We start from the raw sequence: 7,250 nt of genomic DNA on the forward strand, positions 1-7,250 counted from the left end.
TGTTAGATTAGTTCACAATTCCACCAACAATCCTAGTTTTCCCACATCCCCTCACATTTATTATGTTGGGGTTTTTTTTGGTCATATTTATTTTCTGTTTATTACTTTTGTCATATTGGCCAATCTGATAGGAATGAAGTAATAACTCAAGGGTATTTTAATTTGCATTTCTCCAATTAATAGTGAATTAGATTATTTTTTTCACATGATTATAGATAGCTTTACTTCATCCAAAAACTGCCTGAACATATCTTTTGACTATTTATCAATTGGGGAATGTCTTGTATTCTTATAAATTTGACTCAGTTCTCTATATATTTGAGAAATGAAGCCTTTATCAGAAATAGCAACTATAATGAGACAAAACCTAATAGCTAGAATTACTGACAGATTGTCTGTGGTGACAAGGTTTTATAAAGAAAGCAACTCACCCCAGAGACAAAGCCATTGAAATCTGAACACAAACTGAAGTACGATTTTTTTTTCTCTCTCTCTATTCTTGAGGTTTCTCATCTTCTTGGGGGGGAGGGGGTTTATGTTTACTCTTATGTTTACTTTTATAACACATTTTATTTACATCAAGGAAACAATATAGAGACTATCAGACAGCCTTCTGTTGGGGGGAGGGAAGGGAGGGGGGAAATTGTAGAATTCAGAGCCTTGCAAAAAATGATGGGTACATATTACTATTGTATGTAATTAGAAAACAAATAAAATGTTAAAAATAAAAAAAATACCAACTATAAACATTGTTTCCCAGCTTTCTGCTTTCCTTCCAATCCTGGCTGCTTTTCTTGGTGCCAAATCTTTTTAATTTAATATAATCAAAATTATCCATTTTATATTTCATAATGTTTTCTATTTCTTGTTTGATTATAAAGTCTTCTACAACAATTCTTGGTTCTTCTAATTGGGTTATGTAGATGGTACCTAAGTCATGGCTGTGATACCTTTTTTTTTTTTTTTTTAGATTTTTCAAGGCAATGGGGTCAAGTGACTTGCCCAAGCGCCACACAGCTAGGTAATTATTATGGGTTGGGGGCGGCTAGGTGGCGCAGTGGATAAAGCACCGGCCCTGGAGTCAGGAGTACCTGGGTTCAAATCCGGTCTCAGACACTTAATAATTACCTAGCTGTGTGGCCTTGGGCAAGCCACATAGCCCCATTTGCCTTGCAAAAAAAACCAAAAAAAAAATTATTAAGTGTCTGAGGTTGGATTTGAACCCAGATACTCCTGACTCCAAGACCCGTGCTCTATTCACTGCACCACCTAGTTGCCCCAATACCTAATATAATATCATTTCCCTGCTTATCTCTTTTATTTATATCTTTTAGTTTTAACTTTGTCTGAGATCATAACTACCAACCCTGCTAAAGCATAATAAATTTTATTCCAGTCCTTAATTTTTACTCTATGTGTATCTTTTATTTTCAGATGAGTTTCTTGTAAACACCATATTGTCAGGTTCTTGTTTTTGATCCTTTCTGCTATCTATTTATGTTTTATGGGTGAGTTTATCTCAATCACATGTTATAATTACTAATAGTATATTCATTTCTAACTTATTTTTTTCCTCATTGTTTATCCTTCTCTCTTTCTTTACCCTATTCCTCTTCAGAAATCTAATTTACTTCTGATCATTGTTTCCCTAATCCTACCTGCTTGCCTCCTATTTTTTTTTTTAGGTTTTTGCAAGGCAGTGGTGTTAAGTGGCTTGCCCAAGGCCACACAGCTAGATAATTATTAAGTGTCTGAGGCCGGATTTGAACTCAGGTGCTCCTGACTCCAGGGCCGGTACTCTATCCAATGTGCCACCTAGCCTCCCTGTATCCTCCTATTTCTCTGTAAATTAAGTAGACTTTTGCACCATACAAAATATAAATATTGCTTCTTCTTTAACCCAGTTCCAAAGAGACAAGCATTTTTAGTCATAGCCAACTAAGGGAGTTTATTTTGCTTGACTATTTCATATCAGAGATAAAGTTTTTTTTTCTTTCTTTCAATTTCTTTGGAGGGAAAAGGGAAGAAAGTTAGAAATAGGATGATCAAAATTTTTAAATAAGAAAGGAAAGTAAGAAAAAAGATCATTGCATCTGAGAATGCATAGAAGAAAATGAAGGACAATAGGAAACTCATACAGGATAGCTTTGGAAAGAATATATTGAATTCATTAGGAACTTAAAAGTTCATAAGCCATATTCACAGCTTCAGATTCAATCCTTATTTTCTGTTCTAACTTCTTTTTAAAAATATTTATTTTATTTGATGTTAGTTAAAATCAGAATGAAAAAGTTCACTAAAAATCCTAAAAGTTATCAATAAACTGAATGTAAAGATCAAAGCAAGAAAACAGAAGAGAATAATCAGCGAGAAAAGTTAGTAACTTCTTCTCTAAACTACTTTCTGAATTCTACTTCCAAATTCTGTGATAGAAGGTGGAGGGAAGAAGGAGCAAGGTCTTCAACTGAAGAAGTAGAAAGAATTTACAAATGTGATTTTGAAGGGTTTCGACTTGTGAAGAAATTGAAAGATAAAATCCAGAGATAGAGAAATTTGGAAGAAATTGAGAATAAATTGAAAAAATAACAATTTGAACAAAAGAGAAAGAAGGGTCCAAGGTATGATTATTTATTACAGTTATGATTCTGAAACTTCTTTATAATGCATTGGGCTTTCAGTGAGGAAGATAATATGGAAATGACTGTACATATAGAATGTATACAGCTTAAATTGGAGATTATGCAGAGAAAGTACTGGCTTGGATTTAGGAAAGGCTTTTGTACAAAGTAGTTGGGACTTGAAGGAAGTTGAGAAGGTATAACATGCCAGGCATGGGGGGCAGCCAGGGATATTTCTCATAGTTGGTAGATGGAGTGTCTCTGATGGGGAACAAAAGGGAAATCCCTGTCACTGAATTGCAGATATGTAGGTGTGTGTTTAGGGTCCATGAGAAGGTGTAAGATGTAAGACAATTGGAAAAAAGGGAGGGAAAGGAAGGAGCTTGGAATATCAAATTTAATAGTTAAATCTCGAGATGATAGGGAGCCAGTTACATGGGGAAGTAAATGCAATGTTGGGTTTGGAAGCAGCAAGATCTGAGTTAAAATCCAAGTTAGATATCTTACTAATCATGTGATCCTGGGCAAATAACTTAACCTCTGTTTCCCTTAATTTCCTCATCTGTTAAATGGGGCAAAATAATAATAATACTTATCTTCTAGGTTTGTTGTGAGGATCAAATGTGATAATAATTATATAATACTTAGAATATAGTAAGTGCTCTATAAATGTTGGTTATTATTATTCTTATTCTCAACGCCATCAGTTGCCTCTCCCCTGAGTGGCGGGCTGTCAGCAAGAGCAATAAATTCTTCTCAAAATATTCCTTTAGGGAGGTCTCAGAACTTTTCAGGTAACTTTATTTAGTTTTGACTCTAAGAGCATTATGTTCTGGTGCCAGGTACCCCCTAGTGATTCATGTATTATCTTCCCCATTAAATTGCAAACTACTTGAGAGCAGGAGCTGTCTTTTTTTTAAGTGTATCCTCAGAGTTTTACACAGTAGGTTCTTAATAAATGTTTATTGAATTAATATTTTAATATATTTATTATAAAATATATATTACATGGAGAACTGTATGATAAACATACAATTAGAGGAATTTAAAACTGGTTGAATGACTCACATCAGAAGAGCTGGTAATAGTGCAATGTCAACTTGAAAGGTGATCATCAAAGGAGTGCCTCAGGGATCTGTGTTTCTTCCTTGGCTATTTATCTTTTTCTAATCTTGGATAAAGGTATAAATGGCATATATATAAAATGTACAAATGATGCAAAGTTAAGATGGATAACAAGCATACTGGATGACACTACCACTCTTTGAAAAGATATTGACAAGTTAGAATTATGGAATGAATCTTATAAGACCAAATTCAATAAAGGTAAGTTCAATCTTTTATTTGAATAGTGATGGCATTCTCTGAAAGCCCAGGATGTAATCATATAATCATAGACAGGGACTGGTAAGATCTTAAACTAACTTAAAAATCACAGCCATTCCCAATTGTTGTTTGCTGTTCGTCTTTGTTCCGAAGTGGAGAGGACCAGTCATATCAGGAGGGTTGTGTCTTGACTTGCAGGTGAATTGAATCTAAATGAAACAGTTGTACAAAGCCATCAGCCCCACTCTTTACCTCCAGTCATCAGAGTCCAGTGGCAAGACATAAGTCAAGATGACTGGAGATGACCCCATGCCCAGTGGTTGTCTCTTTATGAAGTTAAACAAGTCTCTTTATTGAATTAGAACCATTGGCCAAGACAAGATTGATCATGTTCCTAGGTGACTCTTTGGAGACAGCGGAATAATGCAAGAAGAGTCAGTTCAATTGAGTCTAGCAGGACTTGGGTTTGATGAAGAACTCAATTCCTGGCAAATAGAAGACATAAAATTGGAGAAAGAAGTTATGAGAAGTTACATGGATTTATGAGAGTTAGAAGTATAGATTGAAGCAGTGGCACCAGAATGAATGAGGAGTTGAGGAGTGAGTTTGTGTGCATGGATCAGAATGGGAATTATTGGGACAAATTGCTGCTGAAAATCCTCAACCTCAAGGACTATGGATCCTTGTATACCCTCACTGGAATCTTATTAAGTCTTTTCCTGTCTTAAATGTTTACTTTGTCTTTATAAATAGTGTTAACCACAAGTATTTGGGGACTGCAGTTGGGAAGAGATGACAGAAGTGAAAGTGAACCAGAAGAGATAAAATGGAGTTGTATTAAAACTAAGGAATTTTACCAAAAATGCTAACTCTGTCTGGGTGCATGGAGCTAGGATGATGATGATGATGATGATGATCATGATGATAAAAATCTTTTGTTACAACTTTTCAGAGAAATGAGATGCAGTTAGGCAGTATGATGGCTAGAACTGGGAGTCTGGAGTCAGGAAGATCTGAGTTAGATCACACTTCCCAACTGTGTGACTCTGGGAAGGATACTTCACCCTACCTCAGTTTCCTCATCTGTAAAATAATCTGGAGAAGGAAGTGATAAACGTGTCTCTGTCAAGAAAACCCTAAATGGAGTTGAACAAAATCAAAACAACTGAACACCACCACACCTAGACCATGAGTCAACAGTAAAGTTGGGAAAAAATAGGACTGGTAGAACAACCGCACCCCTCCATGCCACCATTACTATTAGTATGAGCTTATCTGGGAATATAATATTTTTTTATTTTTTATTTTTCCTCTGCTCTGGGAGTTTGGATTTTATTATTATTCTTTCTTCCTGTTTCTTTCTTTTCTTTTTTTTTTTAAGTTTTTGCAAGGAAATGGGATTAAGTGGCTTGCCCAAGGCCACACAGCTCTTCCTGTTTCTTCTAAGCAAGATTTTACAGAATTATTGCTATAAGCTTTGCAGTTGTCCTAACTATGGAAATTTTATTTTTTATATACTTGTTTTGTGTTTTTTTCTCTTTGTGCTATTTCAATTTTCCTTTGATGTTTCAAGTTTGAAGTTGACTTTAATGAAAAGTTCTTGTTACTTTTAGGAAGAACTACTACTCTTATATGATTTTGATATACAATTTAAAAAATTTGAAATGTATCTTTATTTTTTTCTCACTAAAATTTTATAACTTAATTTTTTTTGATGACCTCCAGTTACAGAGAGGCAGTGACTCAAGAGAGAGGCACAGTTTCAAGGAGCCTAACCCATGGAAACAGAAGAGAGTAGACTATAAATTCACAACCTTTTTTCTTTCTTTCCTTCCTTCTTCTTTCCTTCCTTCCTTCCTTTTTACTTTACTTCCTTCTTTCTTTCTTCCTTTTTCTTTTTTTTCTTTTTCTTTTTTCTCTTTCTTTCTCTTTCTCTCTTCTTTTTCTTTCTTTTTTCTTTCTTTTCTCTCCTTCTCTCTCCCTCTCTTTTTCTTTTCTTTCTCTTTTTCTGCTATGCCAACCCTACACCTACCCCCCTTTTCTCCAAACTTAAAAAATAAAACTTATAAATAAGCTTTGTCAAGCAAAATAAAATTTCCATCTTGTGTTTTATTCTGTTTTGTCAGTCAAGGAATGGCTAACACTAATAATGGCTAACATTTATATAATGCTTGCAATGTGCCAGTCTCTTTGTTAAGCACTTACAAATATCTCATTTGATCCTGATAGAAATTATTTTGCTATTATGTTAATAATTACTTATTAAATTGGTATCCAGACTTTTCTCCTTTATTTCCTCATTTAGGGCCCAGTCCATGTAGGTGGTCAGTCAATCTCTGAAAGACTTGACTGATTGATGAGGATGCCTTGGAACCTTGGGGGAACATGTTCTTTAATCTTGGGTAGGATCCTACCCAACTAGGAGATCTTACTTTTGTTAAGTATAAGGAGAATCCAGTCTAGGTGAGTTCTTACCCTGAAAGAAATGAGCACCTATCTTTGTATCTTTCCATTAAAGTTTAGGATGACTCAGTTCATGAAGATTCAGACCAGTGTGGATGGAAATGACTTCCCCTATCTAGAATCTAGACATTCTCAATAACAGGAGCTGAAGACTTCTAGCCCACTTCATTAAATGTTCACCAATCAGGATTGATTTTTATTTTGTCAAATCTTTCCTATTACAAAGATATTGAAGGTATTCTGTGTCTCCACCGGGGGTCTGCAGATGCTGGGAGAAACCACTGACCATCAATTTATTGCATATTAGCTAGCCTAATTAATGTTGATTATTAATTTTCCAAAAATTCTCACATTCTGGTTTTTCATTTGTAACATTACAACAGCCCTAGGAAGTATTATCTTCATTTATAGAGAAGAGAATTGAGACCATTAGAGGTTTAATGACTTGTCTAGGAACATTGGAGGTTGAATTTGAATTCCAGTCTTCCTGACTCCAGGTCTGACACTCTGTGTACATGGTGAACTCCGGCTGCCTTATGCTTCATCATCAGTCATAGGGAATCGAGGCTGGTCATTCATTTCTTTCATTCATTTCTTTCACTGACTTTACAATGTTGTTATCAAATAAATTGTTCTCCTGGTTCTGCTCTTCTCTGCATCAGTTCATATAATTCTTTCCAAGTTTCTCTGAAATTCATTATTTTTTAATCTACATACATATTACATTTACATGCTATAATTTTTTTCAATCATTCCTCAAATGATAAATACTTCCTTAGTTTCCAGATTTTTACCACAACAAAATGGCTGACAAATTATATACACATATGCTCACACATACAT

General features: G+C 34.8%; 1 non-coding gene across 1 annotated transcript; it reads left to right on the plus strand.

Annotated features, from left to right (window-relative positions):
* The first annotated feature begins 350 nt into the window (after positions 1 to 350).
* On the plus strand, positions 351 to 419 carry LOC141503829 (small nucleolar RNA SNORD65). The gene has a single exon (XR_012473130.1). It is a non-coding gene; the product is annotated as a small nucleolar RNA SNORD65 (small nucleolar RNA).
* Positions 420 to 7,250: the final 6,831 nt, after the last annotated feature.

This window comes from Macrotis lagotis, chromosome X, assembly GCF_037893015.1.
Source record: "Macrotis lagotis isolate mMagLag1 chromosome X, bilby.v1.9.chrom.fasta, whole genome shotgun sequence".
NCBI lineage: Eukaryota > Metazoa > Chordata > Mammalia > Peramelemorphia > Peramelidae > Macrotis > Macrotis lagotis.